At 47.5% G+C, this 21,890-nt stretch overlaps 1 protein-coding gene and 1 non-coding gene across 3 annotated transcripts in view; one reads left to right on the forward strand and one right to left on the reverse strand.

Moving 5' to 3' along the window:
* The window catches only part of RASGEF1C (RasGEF domain family member 1C), a 78,309-nt gene extending 57,039 nt beyond the window's left edge, over positions 1 to 21,270 (reverse strand). Inside the window, exon 1 of one of the 2 annotated variants that reach the window (XM_055302251.1) lies at positions 21,152 to 21,270. The gene's annotated coding sequence lies outside the window, so the exon portion shown is untranslated. The remainder of the gene's footprint in view (positions 1 to 21,151) is intronic. The other variant, XM_055302252.1, reaches the window with a different exon arrangement.
* On the forward strand, positions 16,674 to 16,780 carry LOC129495354 (U6 spliceosomal RNA). The gene has a single exon (XR_008661512.1). It is a non-coding gene; the product is annotated as a U6 spliceosomal RNA (small nuclear RNA).
* Positions 21,271 to 21,890: the final 620 nt, after the last annotated feature.

The raw sequence follows: 21,890 nt of genomic DNA on the forward strand, positions 1-21,890 counted from the left end.
AGTAGCTATGCTGCATAGGCAACAGGCTTTGGAACCAGAGGGTGATTGTGGGCTTGGTCCTTGTTGGCTGGGACACTTGGAGGATGTCACTTGCCCTCTCACATTCTTGCCTGTAGAATGGGCCTAATAACCCCAGCTCCCAGGCTTATGTGCAGAGGTGACATCTGGTTAAACTCAGTGACAGGAAGAATCAGCCTTGGAAAGGACATTCTGGGAGTGTGTGTAGGGTCTCAGCTAGCACCCAGGCCCAGAGAAAGGAGCAAGCCAAGGGGAGCAAGGCTGCTGTGGCTTCAGTAGGGTGACAAGGAATCTCGTTGTGGGGCACAGGATGGGGAGAAGGCAGGGCCTGGGCTGTGGAGGAGATGGGTTTGGTCACGTGCTGCAGGATGATCCCTGGAGGGTCTCTGACTGTTGCGACAAGAGTGGGTGGAGGAAGAGCCAGGGGAGTGAAATAGGCAGGAGTCAGGGGATAGAGAGAAGTGGCTGCATTCTGGCCAGATCAGGAAGGTGACACCCACAGGCTATGTTGATGTTTGGATGGCAGAGGCATCACTGATGGGCAGGGTCCTCAGCTACTCAGGTAGCACTTGACCACCTGGCTGACATAATGAGGATGAGGGAGATTTCGGGGAGGAGAGACTGGGGAGGGGGGTGCAGCAGGAGAATGCTTGGGGAAGGGAAGGGGTCTTGGAGGCCCAGAGCGGGGGCAGTGCAGGACAGAAGGACTGACCAGGGGGCCCAGGGTACAGAGATGTGCAGGGGAGCATGAGGCAGTGACCCCATGGGTGATTCCTGAGGCTCTGAGGACCCTCCCAAGAACAGCTAGTGGATGGCATGAAGCCAGAAGCCAGCCTAGATCAGCACCTTTGACCTCAGACCCAGCAATTACTTGGGACCCAATCCAGTGTGGGTATAACCATCAGTAGCACCGCCTTGGGCTGAAAATGAGGAGCGCCCAGAAACAGAACACTGGTTAACAAAGTGTGGGCCTGCTCTTCAAGGGACTATACCACCTGGCTGTCAGAGGAGCACAGGAGATTCTGAGAAGAATGTCTTCCAGCTACCGGAGTGAGAAAAGCCAGTGATAACTCAGGCTCTGCTTAGTATGAAATGGATCTCTGCAGAAGAAAATTCTACCTCCATGCACCCAGAGAAACCCTAGTATATTTAGTGACAAGAAGGATTATTTCATCACATAATGGGATGGTAAGGGGTTTTAGTTTCTGCTTTACCCCTTTCTGGTTTTTTTTTTTCCTTCAAAAGGAAAAGAGACAAACAGGTAATGGGTGTGGAGTGCGGTACCGCAGGTGGGCGGGAGTGCTGGTCACCCTGCAGGCTGTCAGGAGCCGGGGGCCTCTTGCGGGAGCTGCACCTGTCTGCTGCTTCAGGGAAAACCAGCCAATTCCACTAAAAGGCCTCTCTCTCCAGCCACTTAAGAGTCTGTGGTGGTAATAACATGCAGAAGCAGGGAGGGCGCATTTGTGTTTAACAAAGGCAGGGATGATGGATTCCAAGTCATTTGTCAAAGCAGAGGCTGGTGTGCAGGGTGGCCTGGCTACTGCCTTCAGACACACAACAGCTGCAAGGCCACCTCTTTGCTAAAACCAGAGCTGCCACCACCACTCTTTGACATGAGTCCCATGAGCCAAAGTAGTCGGAAGACAAATGGCCATTTAGGGGTTCAGATGGACATGTGCAAGCACTTTACAGTTTTAACAGATATCATCACTCCTGGGTCCTAGGTCCCTGCCCCCAGGCTTGGAGAGCCGAGCCCCAGCCCCATGGTGGTCCCACGTTGGCCACCAGTGAACAGCCAAGTCCACTTGCACAAGCAGGGCCTCGGGGGTCCTCAGGTTCTCTTTCAGCCTTAGTGAGTTGCTTGTTTCTTCCCTTTTTTTTTTTTTTTTAAGATTTATTTGCTTGAGAGAGAGAAAGAGAGAGAGAGTGTGTGCATAAGCAGGGGAGGGGCAGAGAGAGAAGGAGAGAGAATCCTCCACTGAGCGCATGGAGCCCGACACGGTGCCTGATCCCAGGACCCAAAGATCATGACCTGAGCTCATATCAAGAGTTGGACACTTAACCAACTGAGCCACCCAGACACCCCTGTTTTGTATGGGTTTTTTCCTAACTTTTTATTGAAGTATAGCATCTGTCCTGAAATGCACACAGATTTGAGATGTGCGGCCAGGTGAGCGCTCCCAGAGCAAACATACCTGTGTAACCAGAACCCACGTCAAGAACACACTTTCAGCTCCCCAGAAGTCCAGCCTGAGCCTCTCAATTTCACTAACCCTTCATTTCATCTGGAAAGAAACAAACATGAAGAGGGATTCCCACATGGGAAGACCATTGCAGTTCAAAACACCCAAACTCCAAGACACGCTGAGCCCAGAGGCATGCTTGGAGTAAACTAGGGAGAGAGAATATGAGATGGGCCTCGCGTGCCTGGCCCCATATGGCTGAGGTGGGCTGAACACAGTGCTCAGCCCCACCCAGGTCTACACAAAGGATCAGGAACATGCTAACCACATGGGTAAATAGAGAGACTATTTTCAGGACACATGGGTGGCTCAGTGGTTGGGCATCTGTCTTTGGCTCAGGTCATGATCCTGGAGTCCTGGGATCGAGTCCCGAATCCGGCTCCCTGCAGGGAGCCACTTTCTTCCTCTGTCTGTGTCTCTGCCTCTCTCTCTGTGTCTCTCATGAATAAATAAAATCTTTAAAAAAATTTTAAAGGAAAGACTTTTGCTTTTCACTGACATATCTTTAAATATAATTGACCATTAAAAGCAAAAATCATGTAGTACAGCATTTGTAAATATGTGGGTAGCCTTGTATGGCAACCATACAGCCTTGTATGGCAACCGTACAGCATAATTACAAGTTGAATTATGTCCCCCCCCATGACCCTTTTCTCCCTACCTCCACCAAATACATTGAATTCCGAAGCCCCAGTATTTCAAACTGCGACATTATTTGGAAATAGGCTCTTTACAGATGTCATCAGTGAAGATGAGGTGATTCTAGAGTAGGATGGGCCTCTACTCCAATGTGACTGGTGTTCTTATGAGAAGATGGCCATTTGAAGACCCAGACACTCTAGAACGACATCATATGACACTGAAAGTCCAGATAGGACCCCAAGCCAGGGAACGTCAAAGATTCTGGTAAAGAAAATCAGGAGGAGGTTTCAGATGAAGCATGGCCCTCCGGTACCTCGGCTTCGGACTTCTATGCTGTGAGCAAAGAAATTCCCATTGTTTTAAGCCATCCCAGTTTGTGGTATGCTGTTACACAGTCCTAGGAAATGAGTGGGAGTGCAGAGGTCAAGAGGGAGAATGGAAGTGTGCTGGCATCAGGTCGTCACACTACCTGGGAAGTAGCATAAATATCACTTGATAGTAGATTGTGGTACGTTAAAAATGTGGGGGCAAGAATTCTAAGATACACATCCCTCCCCCAGGCCCCCCCTTGGTATAATGCCCTTTTGAGTGTGATAGATTGCAATCCAGTGATTAGCTTCTGTTACATGGCAGAGGTAAAGGGAGTTATGCAAATTTAATCAGAGCTTTTAATCAGTTGACTTTGAACAAATCTAGATTATCCTTGGTGAGCCTGACCTAATCAGGCAAGCTCTTTTAAAAGAAGGCGAAGAGGTCAGAGACTCACTTCAGAGGCTCTCCTGGGGTCCTTGAAGAAGTAAGCTGCTATGAGATCTATAGCTGCAGGGAAATTACTTCCATCACCATCTACATGAGCTTAAAAGGGGACCCCTCTGATGAGACCCCAGCTTCAGACTTGTGAGACTCTGAGGAGAGAACCCAACTAAGCTGTCCTTGGAACCTGATTCATGGAAACACTAAAATAATAAATATTTATTGTTTTCTGCTGCCAAGATTGTTTTAATGTTTTAAGCAGCAGCAGAAAAGTGATACGATATATTTTATAGTACCTAAATCAAGTACTAAACTAATACAACAAAGGAATATAGCTAGCAAGTCAACAAAGGAGGTAAAAAAAAAAAAAAGAAGTCAGAAAAAAAGGGACACCTGGGTGGCTCAGCGGTTGGGTGGCTGCCTTTGGCTCAGGTCGTGATCCTGGGATCTGGGATGGAGTCCTGCATCGGGCTCCTATGAAGAGCCTGCTTCTCCCTCTGCCTATGTCTCTGCGCCCCTCTCTCTCTCTCTCTCTCTCTGTATGTCCCTCATGAATAAATAAATAAATCTTTAAAAAGAAAAGAAAGAAAAAGAAGATATAAGAAGCAAAGAACATATGAAACAAAAAATACGGGATGCCTTTGGTGGCTCCATTGGTTGGGTGTCCAACTCTTGGTTTTGGTTCAGGTCATGATTTTGGGGTTGTGGGATCGAGCTACCAATTTCATTAGGTGTCGTCAGTGGCATGGTGCTTATACAGATACAGGCTGTCAATGTCAGAGTCCCAGCCAGGATACGACCAGGTGGGAGCACAGACACAGGAAGGTGAGCCAAGATCTGACGGCTGGGAGACAGGGACATGGTGGCAGATCATATTTGCCCTATTCTTTATATTACTACTACTACTACTACTACTACTACTACTACTACTACTACTACAGTAGGCTGCCCATCCAGCATTCAGTATGGAGCCCAACACCAGGCTTGAGCTCATGACCCTGAGATCATGACCCGAGCTGAAATCAAGAGCCACCTAAGCACCCCTGACCTACTCTCAACATGTTTACATTTTTTAAAGTTTCCATAAGAAAATGTTTAAAAAAGAAAAAAGAGGAAGGTCTGTGGTTTTCTCCCTGAAGGTCCCATGGCCCAGGGCTGTGGTGTGACCTTGGGATGCGCTTCCGGACTGAGCCAGGGATGAAGGTAGCAGCAGGAAGGGATGCAGGCTTCCTCATTAAGGTGAGTGGCAACACTGATGATCAGTGCATTACATGCGATGTGCACCTGTCAATGGCTCTGCTCCTGGAATCGGTTACAGCACAATAACCCACTTTGTTCCCCCTCCTTACGCTCACTGTTTGCAAAATTTAAGGACATTTTCTCTGGCAAACATTTCAAAACTGCAACATGCAGACACTTAAGGCCCTTTTCATCATCCAAAGTGCTAATACAATTTGGCTGCGTTCATGCAGAAACATCTGTTTTCAATCCATAGGCCGCTGGGGACCTGCACTTCATGCCCGGGTGCAGCTGTCACATACTCTGTCATCTCTTGCACAATCCCCCTTGCACACATACACACAAACCATCATGTGGACAATGTTTCATCCTGAAGCAGCCCGGGTGTCAGAGCTGCTGAGCTGTGATTGCCCCCTGGTGTGGTCAGGACATGGCATCCCTGGGGGACCAATGGGGGGTCACCATTAAATCTCAAAGGACTGGGGAGTTCAACCATTTTCCTGTTGATGTATCACAGGTAGATCTCGCCTCCCAACAGGGGTGTCGATGCATGGTTAGCCTTCTCCGAGGATTAGAGGCAACATCTCTAGGTTGCCTAACCAGGGTGGGTCTGCGCATGTAATCTAGCCCAGAGCCCCAGCTCCTTCCTCCTGGCCCCTCTCCCTGCTCCTCTTGCATTTGTGTCTGCTGAGGGCTGACAAGGGAACTAGGGGCTGGCTAGTTAAGAGGGTAAGAGAGCCCGGAGCACTCCTGCACACTGTATACCCCATGGTGCACTTCCAGCCTGTGGGCATTGTGGTAGCGACAGTGGTCCACCGTCTCTCCTTGAGCTGCTCAAGTCAAGATGCAGAGAGCAGGCATTGACCCGCTGGGGTGTCTGATCGTGGGTGGAGGGGGGTGGCCTGTACCCATAAATCCTTCCTCTCCTACCTGACCTCCTGATTGACCTTCCAGAGCAGCTGGGTCATGGGATCCCCCAGGGAGCCTCCCTAGAGTTGACCCCAACTGCAGCCCTGTCTCACCCAGGTGTGAGTTCAGGGACACCCTAGGCCCCACACCAGGGTCTGCTGGTGACCCGTAATTTGATTGACTTAGTGGTCTTCCAAGAGGAAAGTATGTGTCACCAGAGTGCAGACCAACATGAGGAGTATGGGAATCTCAAATAAATTCATTAAAAATATTTTATCTAATGCATATAATTCAATGGCAACCCCCCCAAACAATACAATTAAATGGATTAACTATAATTAATTAATGGTTAATAATTATACTTCATTGAAAAAGTGGGTTGAGGGCAGCCCTGGTGGCTTAGAGATTTAGTGCCGCCTTCGGCCTGGGTTGTGATCCTGGAGACCTAGGATCAAGTCCTGCGTTGGGCTCCCTGTATGGAGCCTGCTTCTCCCTCTGCCTGTCTCTCTCTCTCTCTCTCTCTCTCTCTGTGTGTGTGTGTGTCGCATGAATAAATAAATAAAATCTTAAAAAAAAAGTGCGTTGAGGATCTGAATAGATATTTTTTACAAAAAAAGATATACAGATGGCCAAGAGGCACATGAAAAGATATCAATCTCACCCATCATCAGGGAAATGCAAATCAAAACCACAATGAGATAGCACTTCACACCAGTAAAAATGACTAGGATCAAAAAGACAATAAATGACAAGTGTTGGTGAGGATGTGGAAAAAAGGGAACATTTGTCGCAGTTGGTAGAATGTCAATTGGCGCAACCAATATGGAAGGGAGGATGGAGGTTCCTCAAAAAACTAAAAATTGAACTATCATATGATCCGGCAATTCCACTTCTGGGTATTTATCCAAAGGAAACAAAAACACTAACTTGAAAATACCCCCATGTTCATTGTATCATTATTTACAATAGCCAAGATATGGAAACAACCTAACTGTCCACTGATGGACAAATGGGTAAAGAAAATGTGGTATATCACAGCTAAGATCATCCTGAATGGTGAAAACCTGAGAGCTTTTCCCCAAGGTCAGGAACAAGACAGGGACATCCACTCACATCACTGTTAGTTAACATAGTACTTGAAGTCCTAGCCACGGCGACCAGAGAAGAGAAAGAAATAGAAGGCATCCAAATTGGTAAGGAAGAAGTGAAACTTCCACTATTTGCAGATAACATGATACTATATACAGAGAACCTGAAAGACTCCACCAAAAAACTACCAGAACTGATAAATGAATTCAGTAAGGTCGAAGGATAAAATCAACGTATAGAAATCCATTGCATTTCTATACACTAATAATGAAACAGCAGGAAGAAAAATTAAGAAAACGATCCCATTCACAACTGCACCAAAATTAATAAGATATCTAGGAATAAACTTAACCAAAGATGTGAAAAACCAGCACTGAAAAATATAAAACAGTGTTGAAAGAAATTGAAGACAACAAAAGAAATGGAAAGACATTCTATGTTCATTGATTGGAAGAGCAAATGTTAAAATGTCTCTACCCAAAGCAATCTACACATTTAATGCAATCTCCCTCTCTCTCTTTTTTTAAGATTTTATTTATTCATAGACACACACACACACACACAGAGAGAGAGAGAGAGAGAGAGAGGCAGAGACACAGGCAGAGGGAGAAGCAGGCTCCATGCCGGGAGCCCGATGTGGGACTTGATCCTGGGTCTCCAGGATCACACCCCAGGCTGCAGGCGGCGCCAAACCGCTGCACCACCAGGGCTGCCCTTTAATGCAATCTCTATCAAAATACCAACAGCATTTTTCACAGAACTAGAACAAATGATCCTAAAATTTGTATGGAACCATAAAAGATTCTAAATACCAAAGCTATCTTGAAAAAGAAAAGCCAAATGGGAAGTATCACAATCCCAGACTTCAAGTAATAGACAAAGGTGTAGTAATCAAGACAGTATGGTACTGGCACAAAAATAGACACACAGATTAAGGAAACAGAATAGAAAGCCCAGAAATAACCCCATAATTGTATGGTTAGTTAACCTTTGATGAAGGAAGAAAGAGTATTCAAAGGGAAAAAGACAGTCTTTTTAACAAATGGTGCTGGGAAAACTGGACAGCTACATGCAAAAGAATGGAATTGGACCACTTTCTTACTATACACAAAAATAAACCCCAAATGGATTACGGACCTAAGTGTGAGACCTGAAATCATAAAAATCCTGCATAAAAAGACTGCATAGGCAGTAATCTTTCTGGCATCAGCAGTAGCAATTTCTTACTAGACATGTCTCCTGAGGCAAGGGAAACAAAAGCAAAATAACCTATTGGGATTACATCAAAATAAAAGGCTTCTACACAGCAAAGAAAAAAAATAATCAAAACTAAAAGGCAACCTACTGATTAGGCGAAGATATTTGCAAATGACACATCTGATAAAGGGTGAGTGTTCAAAATATATGAAGAACTGATACAAGTCAGCACCAAAAGAGCAATCTAATTAAAAATGGGCAGAAGGGGGATCCCTGGGTGGCTCAGGAGTTTGGCGCCTGTCTTTGGCCCAGGGCGGGATCCTAGAGCCCCGGGATCGAGTCCCACATCGGGCTCCCGGCATAGAGCCTGTCTCTCCCTCTGCCTGTGTCTCTGCCTCTCTTTCTCTCTATCATAAATAAATAAAATATTTTTAAAAATGGGCAGAAGACATGAATAGGCATTTCTCTAAAAAAAGATATCCAGATGGCCAACAGACACATGAAAAGATGCCCAGTATTACTCATCATCTGAGAAATGCAAATCATAATGAGATATTACCTCACACTTGTCAGAATGGTAAAACCAAAAAGACTAAGAACCAACAAGTGTTTGTGAAGATGTGGAGAAAGAGGAACCTTCATGCATTGTTGGTGGGAATGCAAACTGGTGCAGCCGCTGTGAAAGACAGTATCTTCAAAGACAGTATTCCTCGAAAAACTAAAAACAGAAGTACCCTATGATCCAGTAATCACACTACTGGGTATTTACCCAAAGAATACAAAAATGCTGATTTGAAAGGATATATGCACCCCTGTTTACAGCAGTATTATTTACAATAGCCAAATTATGGAAGTCGCCCAAGCATCCACAGATGAACAGATAAAGAGGATGTGGTCTATACACACACACACACACACACACACACACACACACCGTGGAGTATTATTCATCCCTAAACATAATGAAATCTTGCCATCTGCAACAACATGGATGGATCTAGAGAGTATGATGCTAAGTGAAATAAGCCAATGAAAGAAAGACAAATACCATATGATTTCACTCATATGTCGAATTTAAGAAACAAAACAAAGGAAAAATAAGGGACAAACCAAGAAACAAACTGTTAACTATAGAGAGCACACTGATGGTCACTCGAGGGGAGGTGGGTAGGAGGATGGAAGAAACAGGTGATGGAGATTAAGGAGGGCACTGTGTGATGAGCACTGAGTGACGTAAAGAACTGAGCACTGAGTGATGTAAAGAACTGTTGAACCACTATATTGTACCCTGGACACTAAAATAACACTCTACGTTAACTACACTGGAATCAAAAGTTAAAAAAAGAAAATGTGGTCTCCCTCTCTCTCTCTCTCTCTCTCTCTCTCTCTCTCTCTCTCTCTCACACACACACACACACACACACACACAGAGGAATATTATGCAACCACAAAAAGAGAAAGAAACCTTGCTCTTTGCAATGATGTGGATGGACTTTAAGGGCATAATGCTAAGTGAAATAAGTCAGGCAGAGAAAGACAAATAACATACGATCTCTCTTATATGTGGAATCTGAGAAAACCAAACTCATAGATACAGAGCACAAGTAGGTGATTGCCAGAGGGGAGGTTAGGGGTGGGCAAAATGGGGGAAGGAGGTCAAAAGGTATAGACTTCCAATTATAAAGCAAGTAAGTCCTGGGGTGTAGTCTATAGCATGGTGACTACAGTCAACATTGCTGTATTATATATTTGGAAGTTATTAAGAGAGTTGATCTTAACAGAAGGAAATTTCTCAGAAGTATGTATCCCTAAGCAATATATTATATAGCGTGCTTGCTTCCCAGTTTTATAAACATGGTGTCATTTTGTCTATAGCGCCCTGTGACTTGTTTTTTTTTTCCCCGCTGGACATGGTATTTCTGAGATGACGTCCATCGATATTTCTACCAGTCTGCTCTGTAACTTTTTCCATTTTCCTGACACAAGAGCTGGGTGTGTTCCACTTGTTGCTCCCAAGGGCAGGGCTCAGGGAGCACATGCACACACAATTCTCTGGACGCACCAATTTCTACTACCACAGGTAGATTAGAGCGGTTTCTATTGATCCGCCTCGTCTCCAGCATTCTTACTACCGCACATAACTAACTTTTTAATTGAATGAGCAGGCAGTGGTGCTGCTTCCTTAAATATTTGATAGAATGCACTGGGCCAATCACCTGGGCCTGATTTCTTTCTGGGAAGGTTTCTAATTATAAATCAAATTCCTTTAACAGAAGAATCCTATTCAGATTTTCTATGACTCCTTGTATCAAGTTTGGGAAGCTATGTCTTTCAAGGCATTTGTCCCTTTCACCAAACGTACTGGTATGAAGTTCTTCATAAAAAGCAAAAATGAACGATTGGGACTTAATCAAGATAAGAAGCTTTTGCACAGCAAAGGATACAGTCAACAAAACTCAAAGACAACCTACAGAATGGGAGAAGATATTTGCAAATGACGTATCAGATAAAGGGCTAGTATCCAAGATCTATAAAGAACTTATTAACCTCAACAGCAAAGAAACAAACAATCCAATCATGAAATGGGCAAAAGACATGAAGAGAAATCTCACAGAGGAAGACATAGACATGGCCAACATGCACATGAGAAAATGCTCCGCATCACTTGCCATCAGGGAAATACAGATCAAAACCACAATGAGATACCACCTCACACCAGTGAGAATGGGGAAAATTAACAAGGCAGGAAACCACAAATGTTGGAGAGGATGCGGAGAAAAGGGAACCCTCTTACACTGTTGGTGGGAATGTGAACTGTTGCAGCCACTCTGGAAAACTGTGTGGAGGTTCCTCAAAGAGTTAAAAATAGACCTGCCCTACGACCCAGCAATTGCACTGTTGGGGATTTACCCCAAAGATTCAGATGCAATGAAACGCCGGGACACCTGCACCCCGATGTTTCTAGCAGCCATGTCCACAGTAGCCAAACTGTGGAAGGAGCCTCGGTGTCCATCGAAAGATGATGGATAAAGAAGATGTGGTCTATGTATACAATGGAATATTCCTCAGCCATTAAAAACGACAAATACCCACCATTTGCTTTGACGTGGATGGAACTGGAGGGTATTATGCTGAGTGAAGTAAGTCAATCGGAGAAGGACAAACACTATATGGTCTCATTCATTTGGGGAATATAAAAATTAGTGAAAGGGAATAAAGGGGAAAGGAGAGAAAATGAGTGAAAATATCAGTGAGGGTGACAAAACATGAGACCCCTAACTCTGGGAAACGAACTAGGGGGGGTGGAAGGGGAGGTGGGGGGGGTGACTGGGTGATGGGCACTGAGGGGGGCACTTGATGGGATGAGCACTGATGTTATGCTATATGTTGGCAAATTGAACTCTAATTAAAAAAAAAGAAAAAAATATCTTGTGATCCCTTTAATGTCTGCAGGGTTTTGGTAACTTGTGTTTTCTCCTAGTCACTCCTGAATCTGTCAGTTTTATCAATTCTTTCAAAAGGGTTTTTTTTTCTCTTGTTTTCTGTTTTATTCACTTTCCTATCTCATGAGATAATTTTTAAAAAATATATTTTATTTATTTATTCATGAGAGACACAGAGAGAGAGGCAGAGACACAGGCAGAGGGAGGAAGAAGCAGACTCCCTGCAGGGAGCCCATGCGGTACTCAATCCCAGGACGCCAGGATCACAACCTGAGCCAAAGACAGATGCTTAACCACTGAGCCCCCCAGGGGCCCATGAGATAATGTTTATAAACAACTTGGCACACCCTGTCTGAGAGATAGTAAGCCCTCAGACAGGCACCTCCTGCTGCTTAGCACATGTCTGTCCAGTGGTCGGGTAGATGGAGAGACAGGTGGCTGAGCAGAGAGCAGAGAACCCTGAAATCCAGAAGCACCAGGCAGGTCACTCCACCTATAGGCAGCCCTGACTGTAAACATCTCAGACCATAAATAGCATAGACTGAGATCCTAGGCCCACACAGGCTGGGTGATGCTGTGAGGTCCCCTCACATCCCTGAGCCTCTGTTTTCTCATTTGCAAAGCAGATGGAAGTTGTTGGGAAGAGTACCTGAGGCCACATGGTCCCAGTCGCTGGCCCAACGCAGGTGCTTCAACCTATTTCTTTTGAATGTTCTTTGGATTGAAAAACAAAGGAACCATCTGCTGACCAAATAAATCAAGTAAATCTTTACTCTGCAGGGTCAGTATTTCTCTGATTTCAAGAGGCCATGCTTCTTCCTGCCCTTGGTGAGACCTGGTGCATGTAAAGCAGGAATTCCCCAATTAGGATGATCCCTGGAGCAGGATGGAAAGGCCTTAAATGGGCAATACTGGAGCTTGGAGCAGCCTGGGTTGGCTCAGTGGTTTAGCACCGCCTTCAGCCCAGGGCCTGATCCTGGAAACCAGGGATCGAGTCCCACGTCAGGCTCCCTGCATGGAGCCTGCTTCTCCCTCTGCCTGTGTCTCTGCCTCTCAATCTCTCTCTCTCTCTCTCTCTCTCTCTCTCATGAATAAATAAATAAAATCTTAAAAAAAATACTGGAGCTTGTGTTAGCTTGTTTCGAAAATAATATAACCGAGGCAGCCTCTACCTCCAGTCCTGGGCCTTTCATAGATGAATCTGGATAACTCTTCCTGGCTGAGTTTATGCACCTTGATAGTTTGGGGCGTCCTCGGTGGAGGTGGCCTGAGTAGGGAGGCCTTAAGGAAGTCATGGAGACAGATGTGACATGCATGAGAAGGCTTCATTTTGTAAATGCAAGCCCAGGGAGCTCTGCTGGCTGGCAAGGGAGGGCCAGCCGCGCTCCACCCCCCACCCCACCCCGCCCCGTGATGGTTACTGAAAGTGAGGGATGCATGTCGGGTCCCCAGGAAGGGAAGGAAATACACGCACTGTGGATGCCAACTCTGTACCAGGCCCTGGCACTGTGGGCTCCATTATGGTGTCTGGAACCCAGCCTCATTCTGGGACCGTAAGAGCAGTTCCCCAGCGAAGAAGCAGGGGGTTCAACCCTCGGCCGCATGATGGGCACTGCTTCTGGTGGCCTCTGTTTCCTTGAGGAATCTTTGGGGGTTCTGCATGAAAGGTGCATGGTGGGCACTTTTGCTGCAAAAGCAACCCCCTGAGGCAGAGCCAGGCACACAGGCCGGGCAGCTCCCTGGAAGGGACTGGGAAGGATGACAGGAGGGTGGGAGGGGAAACAGATGGGACATCACAGTAAAGCGTGCAGCCCCAGGGCCCCAACCGCTCCTCCCAATGGCCCCTCCTGATGCCACTGCTGGCAGCTGCTTTGCCCCCAGAAGGGCATGGGATGGGCTTCTCTTCCTAGATAGGCATCCCTGTCTGAAGTTTTTAAAAAAGATTTTATTTATTTATTCATGAGAGACACAGAAAGAGGCAGAGACACAGGCAGAGGGAAAAGCAGGTTCCCTGCAGGGAACCCAATAGGGGACTGGATCCCAGGACCCTGGGATCACGCCCTGAATAGAAGGCAGACACTCAACCATGGAATCACCCAGGTGCCCCCATCTGTAATTATAAAACAACTTTGACCCAAAACACTTAGCCTGAATTGAGTTTTAAGAGAAGACTCCAACGAATCCAGATTATGGGAGAAAACTGATGCGAAGACTTCAAACCCATGTCAGGAAAGACAAACAATATGGAGGAACTGTGGTAGATGAAAAGACTCTGGTAAACATGACAAACAAGGATGACACTTGATCATGGATTGGATCCCACATGTAAAAATACAGCCCAGAAGGACATTCCTGGGGCAGCTGCAGAAAGCTGACAATGGACTGTACATGACAAAGATGTGGTGTTAACATTGCTCCTTGAGTGTGATTCCTGTATTCAGGTTTTGTAGAATGTCCTTGTCCTGAGGAGATGCTGCCCTACTTGGGTCATACACGGTTCAGGAGAAGTCATGAGCACTGAGGTAAAGCGCAAGCTGTTAGATGTTAATGACGAATGGAGTTAGCTGGGGAGTACACCATACTGTTTGAAGCTTTCTTTCTTTTTAAGATTTTATTTATTCATGAGAGACAGAGAGAGAGAGAGAGAGAGAGAGAGAGAGAGAGGCAGAGACACAGACAGAGGCAGAAGCAGGCTCCATGCAGGGAGCCCGATGGGGGACTTGATCCCGGGTCTCCAGGATCAGGCCCTGGGCTGAAGGCAGCGCTAAACCCCTGAGCCACCTGGGATGCCCTGTTTGAAGCTTTCTGAGTAAAAAGCCTGGGGACATCTCCAGGTCCCTGGAGATAATGGCAGCCTCCTAAATGCAGATTGACCAGGAGAGCAAATAAAACCACTCACACTCAGGCCTAGAGCAAGACCCAGAGACAGTCTGCTGTCCCCTTGCCGCTGGTGTGAGACACCCAACCTGCAAGACACTCAACCTGCAGAGCCTGCTCTGGAGCCCTGCTAGCATGGCTGGAGGGGCAGTGACCTGGTGGGAGCGAGGAGCAGGCAACCAAGGCCAAGGATTTAGATAAAATAACACCAGAAGGAGACAGGCCCACCAGAGGGGGGCAATTCTGAGAGCAAGCAGGTCTGAGGTCAGGTGGGAAGCAGAAAATGTATGGGACCAGAGTTGGCTGTCTCAGAAAGGCCCTACTTCTAGAGGCTGGGGCTCAAAGGTAGAAGCCATTAGAGGGTCGGTGGTAAATGGACAGGAGGACATAGCACGGGGAATTCAAGGGTCTAGAGAAGCAAAAGCAAAGGGTAAATTCAGCAGACAGCTAACAAACCTGCAACCCCTTAAGACTCCAAGTAAGAGTAGTGCAGTTCCCAAAACCAACACAAGAGGGCACTCCTGAGCTAAGAAACCCGAGGTTACCCAACTCCCCAGTGCCAACCTACATTTGTCTATGATTAGGAGTCCCCACAAACATAAAAACATTTCTAAGCTAACAGAAGGTAATAGACAATATCCTTACAAAAGCAATATAATGATCTGACAGCCATTCTCCCCATGAATCACTTTATGCGTGAAAAATATAACACAGCGTCTTGACTTGAGCAGCCTTGAGAAAGTATTTGTGACAAAACCCCTTTAGTATAAATTTGAAAACTCAAAACAGAAATGGACACACACATACACACAGAAAAGAGATAAACATGAAACTATAACTGCCCAAACCCTGGAGAGAAATAAAAAACACAACATCATCTCAGAAGTGAAGCCTAAACTAGATGCTCTCTTTAAGGAGAATAGATTTGACTGCAATTTTAGTAAAGCTCATTGAGGAAACAAATGAAAACAATCATAAAACCAAAATGAAATAAAGTTAGTAGTGAAGAGGGTTATATAGAAAGTGATGGATACAAAAGATGGGCAAAAAAGATCTAGTGTATTGGTGTCGCATTGGAAGAAAAACAACATAACATTATAATTATTTTCCAAGAAAACTTTCTGGAAATAAAGGAAGACTTGAATGTGCGTATTCAACTGCTCCCCCAAATGCACCTGACAAAAATGATACTGAATGGGCAACTTAGTGAAATATCTTTGGAGCTCCAGGAAGAATGATCAAGTCACCCATAGAAGGAAGAAAAGTATGTTTATATCATACTTCTTGACAACATGTAAGCAATACAACTCAGAGCAACATCATAACAAATTCAAGTAAAGCAAGTGTGAGCTGGGATTTTATAACCAGCCAAACTATCCTTTGGCTATCAACGGTACAAAACACCACTTCAACAAGAGAGAAATCAGGGAATGTGGTACTGATGAGTCCTTCTGGAAGAACCCATCAGAAGCTATGCTATAGCGAAGCAAGGAATGACTGGGGACACTGTAGCAAAAATAAATATCAGCAAACAGAATCCAACACCCCTATGTTGGGCAGACTGTAAAGTGCCCACTATCCCTATCTCCTGGCATTAATGCTCTTCCTTGAGTGTGGATTGAACCTTTCCTCTAACCAACAGAATATGGCGAAGGCAATAGGATGTCAATTCTGTGATTCTGCTATGTAAGACCCCGTCTTGCTAGAAGATTTACTCTAGATACTCTCTTGGCCAGCCTAAAGGAGCAAGAGGCTGTGTTGAGGAAGCTGACAGGACAAGGAACTACAGGTAGCCCCTAGCAACTGTGGGTGGCTTCCAGAAGCTGAGGACAGATTCCAGCCAACCACCAGCAAAACACTTAAGCAACTGGAAATTTAGGCAACTGGAAAGAAGTGAGTGCTGCTGGCAACAACATGAAGAGAAAAGTGGACCCATTTCTAGTTGAGCCTTTGGATGAGGACCCAGTCCTGGCCAACACCAGCAGGAATCCAGAAAAGCTATGCCTGGACTTTGGATCCGCAGAAACTATGAGATAGTTGATGTGTGTTGTTTTAAGCTACTAAGTTTATGCTAACATATTACACAGCAATAGATGGCTCACATTAGCATATTAAAACATATATCATGCCCAAGTGGCTTCCACTTCAGGAAGGCAAGGATGGCTTAATATTCATATTTAATAAATTTTGCATCTTATTGTTTGCCTTATCCTCTCATCCAGAACTTGAGATTAGGAAATCCATTAATATGATTCATCTTATTGTGCTGGCTTCAGCAGCACACATACTGAAGTTGGAATGATACAGAGAAGATTAGCATGGCCCCTGCACTAGGATGAAGCATTCCATATTTTAAAAATATATATGATTCATTTATTCATAGTGCTAGGAGAAATATCATACAATTATCTCCGTCTATGTCTTCAATGAAAATCAATATTCATTCCTGGTTTTAAGAAACCAGCCCTCCCCCAAAGAGGAATTAAGGTATATTCCCACCTACATACACAAATATCTCCCTATCCCCTCTCCTAATCAGCATCTCTCCCAACAGAGACTAGAGGTCTTCTTACTAAGCTCAGGAGCAAGGGGAGGAGGCTCATTTATATTCAATTTTTAGTACTGAATTGAAGGTATTTAGCCAACTTCATTAGAGAAAGCAAGTATATGCATAAAAATCAGTAAAGAAGTCAAAATATTTCAATTTTCAGATGACAGAATACCCAAACCCTCTAAAAGAACCCATGAAACTAACAACAAAATAAATTCAGTGCGGTAGACACAAAAACAACAGGCACACAAAAAATGATCTGTCCAAGACATGACGGAAGAAAAAAATTCCTAAGGCAGCAAACAGAGCCAAGTACTGATGAATAAACTTAACAAAAACATGTGAGGAAAACTTCAAAATGCTCCCAAGAGTGGTCTTGAGCAAATAAAAGACGAAGTATTCTAGAACATCTAAAAAGACATTCCTTGGTTTTGGATAAGATGGCTCAACTTGATAACAATGTCAATTACCCTGAAGTGCATCTGCGAATGTGGTATGATCCCAACAAAAGATAGCCATACACAGGAAGAGCTAGGATCCCTGGACACAAAAGCAGAGGGAGGATGACAGGCCCTACCAGATACTGAAACACAGTAATGGGAGTTGAGCTCAATCTCTCAATTGCTCAATTGCAATAATTGTAGATAAAGCTCAATTGCAATAATTGTAGATAAAGCCTTCCTTGTGTTTGCACACATATGCACACATGCACGCACGTGCATGCACACACAATGACAGTTTTGCAATTTCCGCCATGGGGAACCAGCACATGAAGAGATGGACCTAGTCAGACAGACATGGAAGCCTGGAATAGGTCCATTGCATTCAGGTGTTTATTATACGATACAGGTGCACTTCAGATCACTGGGGAAAAGATGGCGTCTTCACTGTACCATGTTGGGATAAAGAGACATTTGGAAAAAGATTCCATTGGGCCCATAAACAAGCATTGGAAAACATGGGTAGATTTCATACAACCAGTATAAGAACAGCCTTTCTAACTAGGATTCAAAATCTAGATGCAATAAAAGAATGATTAAATCAAATATATTAAAAGTAGAAAGCTTTTAATGGCAAAAGCCATTATAAACAAAATTTAAAAAGACCTGGGGGAAACATTGGCAATAATAATAAAGATAAAACACTAATCTCCCTAATATGTATTCAAACAAACTTTTAAATCTAAGGGGGAAAAAAGGCCAAAAATCCAACAGGAAGTGGGCAAAATAGATGGACAGGCAGTTCATGGAAAAAGATAGTCAAAGGGCTTGAAAACATACACACAGATGTCCAGTTGCACTCACAATAGACATGTAAATTAAAATGCACTAAAATGCTATTTCCCAGCTCTGAGAGTAGCCAGGTTGCAGGGGAAACAGACACTGCCATACATTGCCAGGGGAGAAGGGGAATTTGGAGTAGCTAACATATAAATACATATTTACTCCTACTTCTGGAATTAAAGATACACCTCCACAAATGCAAACAACGTATGTGCAAGGCTCTCCTTTCCCTTGTGGTTTGGAGTAATGAAAGCCTGGAAAACACAAATGTCCATCCGTAGAGCACAAGCTGAGTTACGTGCGATACAGCCACTCAATGGAGTACTAGGTGGCTGTATAAAACAATGAGGAAAGCCTACGAACCGGTAAGCAGATATTTTTAATTGAAAAAAGTGAGATGCAAAGGAGATGGGTAACGCACAAATAAATGGCTTGCTTTGCAAGAGACACCCAGGAGCAGTAAACCAGAAATGATTTCAAATGGTTACACCCAGTGTGAAGACAAGAAGAGTCAGCGACAGGATTGAGACTTCTCGGTATAGCTTTCTTTAAGTTTTGACACTGAACCATGTAAATGTTTTATATACTCGAAAAATCAAAGAAAATTATATCATAAAGACTAAAAGGGAAAAAACCCAAATTGCATGCAAACAGAAATAGATGAAGCTATCTGTATACTCGAGCTGGTAATACACACTCACACAGAGCTCCCTGCACACCCACAGTCATCCTGAATTTGACCTGGTAGGTTTCGGTAGGCAGTGGTTTGGATGTAGTGACTCTAAAACTCTTTGGGATGTATTCTAAGACTATGCAGATGATTACATATATTGATGTTTGGGGAGAACCTGGTTCTTAGTGTGGGAGGAAGATGAAAACATTAATTTTTAGTTAAAAAACAGATTTCTTCCCTCAGTGCATTGAGAAGACCTAGAGACAATGGCATCAAGGCAAGCACTGCTAATGTCGAGATACTAGTTTCGGACACCCACTCCCCTCTAAAAGGTGTGGAGGATTCGTGGAGAAGGGGCTGACTCTATATGTCTGGGTCAAAATACAAGTGAGAACAGGGACACTGCTCAAAGACTTATAGGACATGTCCAAAGGGACATGTCCAGAGAGCAGCCTGAACACCTGGCCTAAACATCTAGCAGCATCCCTGTGAACTTGGGATGGGTGTCCCTCCTGCATCGGACACAGGGAGGTGCAAGACCACCAGGGATCCACTAGGGACATGTAGGGACTGGGGCAGTGTGCAAGCCCAAACCAGGCTCCCTTGTCCACCACTTGCAGAATGCTCTAGCCTCCTCATGTCTCCTGGCCCTGTAAGGAGCCACGGGGACATCCCCACGAGGATGGAGGTGACTCTACATTGGGTGGGTTGGCTCCTCCTAGAAGATCCATGGCAGACTCCAGCAGCCTCCTTCCTGCTCCCCTTCCTGCCCCCTGAATTCTCTCTGCCCGCCTCCGGGCAATTCTTTCCCCAAACTCTAAACCTTCTGGGGACTGTGCACTGCACCCAGAGGAAAATCCAAACTTCACTGCACCCCTCAGTGGCTCTGTGTCAGCTCCTTCACCCACCACCTGTGTCTGCCTCAGGGGCCCCGCATCTGCTGTTCCCTCAGACCTTGTTGGTGGGCTCTGCCCTTGAAACTGCATCCCAGCCAGGGTTCCTGGTCAGAGGCTCTCCCTGACCCTCGCTCGCCAGGCTATGGCTAGGCCCCCACCCCAATCTCTCTCTGCTCCGATAACCCTGTTTGATTTTCTTCCTAGCAGGTACCCTCCGCCAGGACCTCGGTGTTTTCTCTGCTGGCTCAGCTTCTCTAAGCACTAGCTGGGGCTGGGAGCAGACAGCTCCCAGTGGGGGCTCAGTGCGTGCTCTGGCCCAGTGAGCGGGCAACCTCAAGCCTCCCCTGGTCACCTGGCACAAGGGTTGGAGTATGGCTTGTGGGGCCAGTGCTCCCAGGGCTGGAAACCCAGCTTTGTTACTTCCTAGTCCTGTGACCTTGAATAAGTCTTGTCACCTCTCAAGGCCTCAGTCACTTGCACTGTAAGACGGAGAGACATCTCCTGCCCACAGGTGAATCTTTGCAGGCACTTCTGTGGTTACTGAAGCTCAGCAGGACATCTGCGTCAGGAGCCCAGGAGGCGGGAGGGAAGGGGCGGGGGTGAGGCCGTCCACCGCCCCAGGCTGCCCTGTCTGCCCCTTCCACATGCCCCCCGGGCCATGGGGCAGGCTTGGGCGGACCTCCACTACCGCCCCTCGGGCCTGCCTTGCTCTCCCTGAACACAGAGAGGAGTGACTCAGGGTCCCCTGACCCTGTCCACTGCCACTGCGAGAGGCACACGCTCCGGACCCCAAACTGTCCCACCGTCCCCCGCCGGCTCTCTGAGGGTGGTGGCGTTCGTGCTTTCCGTCATCTCGCCCCAGTTTCCGAGACATCCTCCTCCCGCCCCCTTCATCACAAGCACCCGGCAGGCCAGCTGTTCCCATTTCACAGAGCGGGAAACTGAGGTGCGGTGCGAGGTGGTGGCCTCGGGTCCAAGCTGGCTCTCCTTCGGGAGGCTGCAGAAGCTCGCCGCTCACCCCAAGCGCGGTGGCGGGGGGCGCGCAGGGGAGCCCGGCGCCCGCTCCACGGCCGGGGGTGCGCCCTCGGCAGGGGCCTCCCCGCCACCACCCGGGCGCACGCCCCCGCCGCCCGCGCCCCCGCCGCCCGCCGCGCCTCCCCCGCGCGCGGACCCACCGGCCGGACACGCGCCCCGCCCCCCGCGCGCGCACCTGTGCCCGGGTCAGGCCTGCGCGCCCCGCGCCCCGCGCCCCGCGCCCCGGCGTCCGCGCCCCCCGGCCCCCGCCCCGCGCCCGCCGCCCGCCGCGCCCGAGTTCTGCCCGGCCGCGCCCCCACTCACCGGCTCCCTGCGCGCCCGGCCCCGGGCCCGGCCATGGGAAGCGCCCGCCGCGCCCACCGCGAGCTGCGGTCCTGGACCCGGGGCGCTGCCCGCCGCCCACAGTCGCCGAGGTCCCCTCGCCTGCCCGCGGTGCGCGGCGCGGCGCCCCCTCGCGGCCGCCGGGGGGAGCGCGGGGCGCGGGGCGGGGCTGCGGGCGCCCTCCCCGCCGGCTCCTGGGCCTCTGCGCCGCGGGCCGCCCTGCGCCGCGCCTCTCCTCTGCCCCCGACCTCGAGGTCAAGGCGGCGGGGCCGTCCGCCTCGGCCGCCCTCCCGCCCAGTGGCCGGGACCCGCCGTGAGCAGCGGCGGCGTCCCCCTAGCGTGGCTCCTGCTGGACTCTGGCCCCGAGCTTCCCCCACCGGCTCTCTCGCCCTGCGAGCCTCCGGCCCCCCGAGACCTCGGTCCACCCCCTTTCCTGGGCCCTGGCCGCTGCTCTGGCCTTTCCTCCTTCTGCGATGGCCACTCGGTTGTGCTCTGTCTGTGTCCCTGAGTCCTGTGGGCGCAGAGTGAGTCTCGAGGGGGCAGGAGACTGCCTCCGCCCCTCCCCCGCCTCACTGCTCCCGGTGGGGGCGGGATGGCAGGCCCAGGAACCAGCGCACGGGGAGGGTGGGTCCCCACTCCGAGGTCGCTGGGTGCTATTTCCTTTTACAGTGGTGGAGGGAGCCTGAGCAGGACCGGGTGACCTTCCTCAACTGGCGCCACC

Source organism: Nyctereutes procyonoides, unplaced genomic scaffold (genome assembly GCF_905146905.1).
Source record: "Nyctereutes procyonoides isolate TBG_1078 unplaced genomic scaffold, NYPRO_anot_genome, whole genome shotgun sequence".
NCBI lineage: Eukaryota > Metazoa > Chordata > Mammalia > Carnivora > Canidae > Nyctereutes > Nyctereutes procyonoides.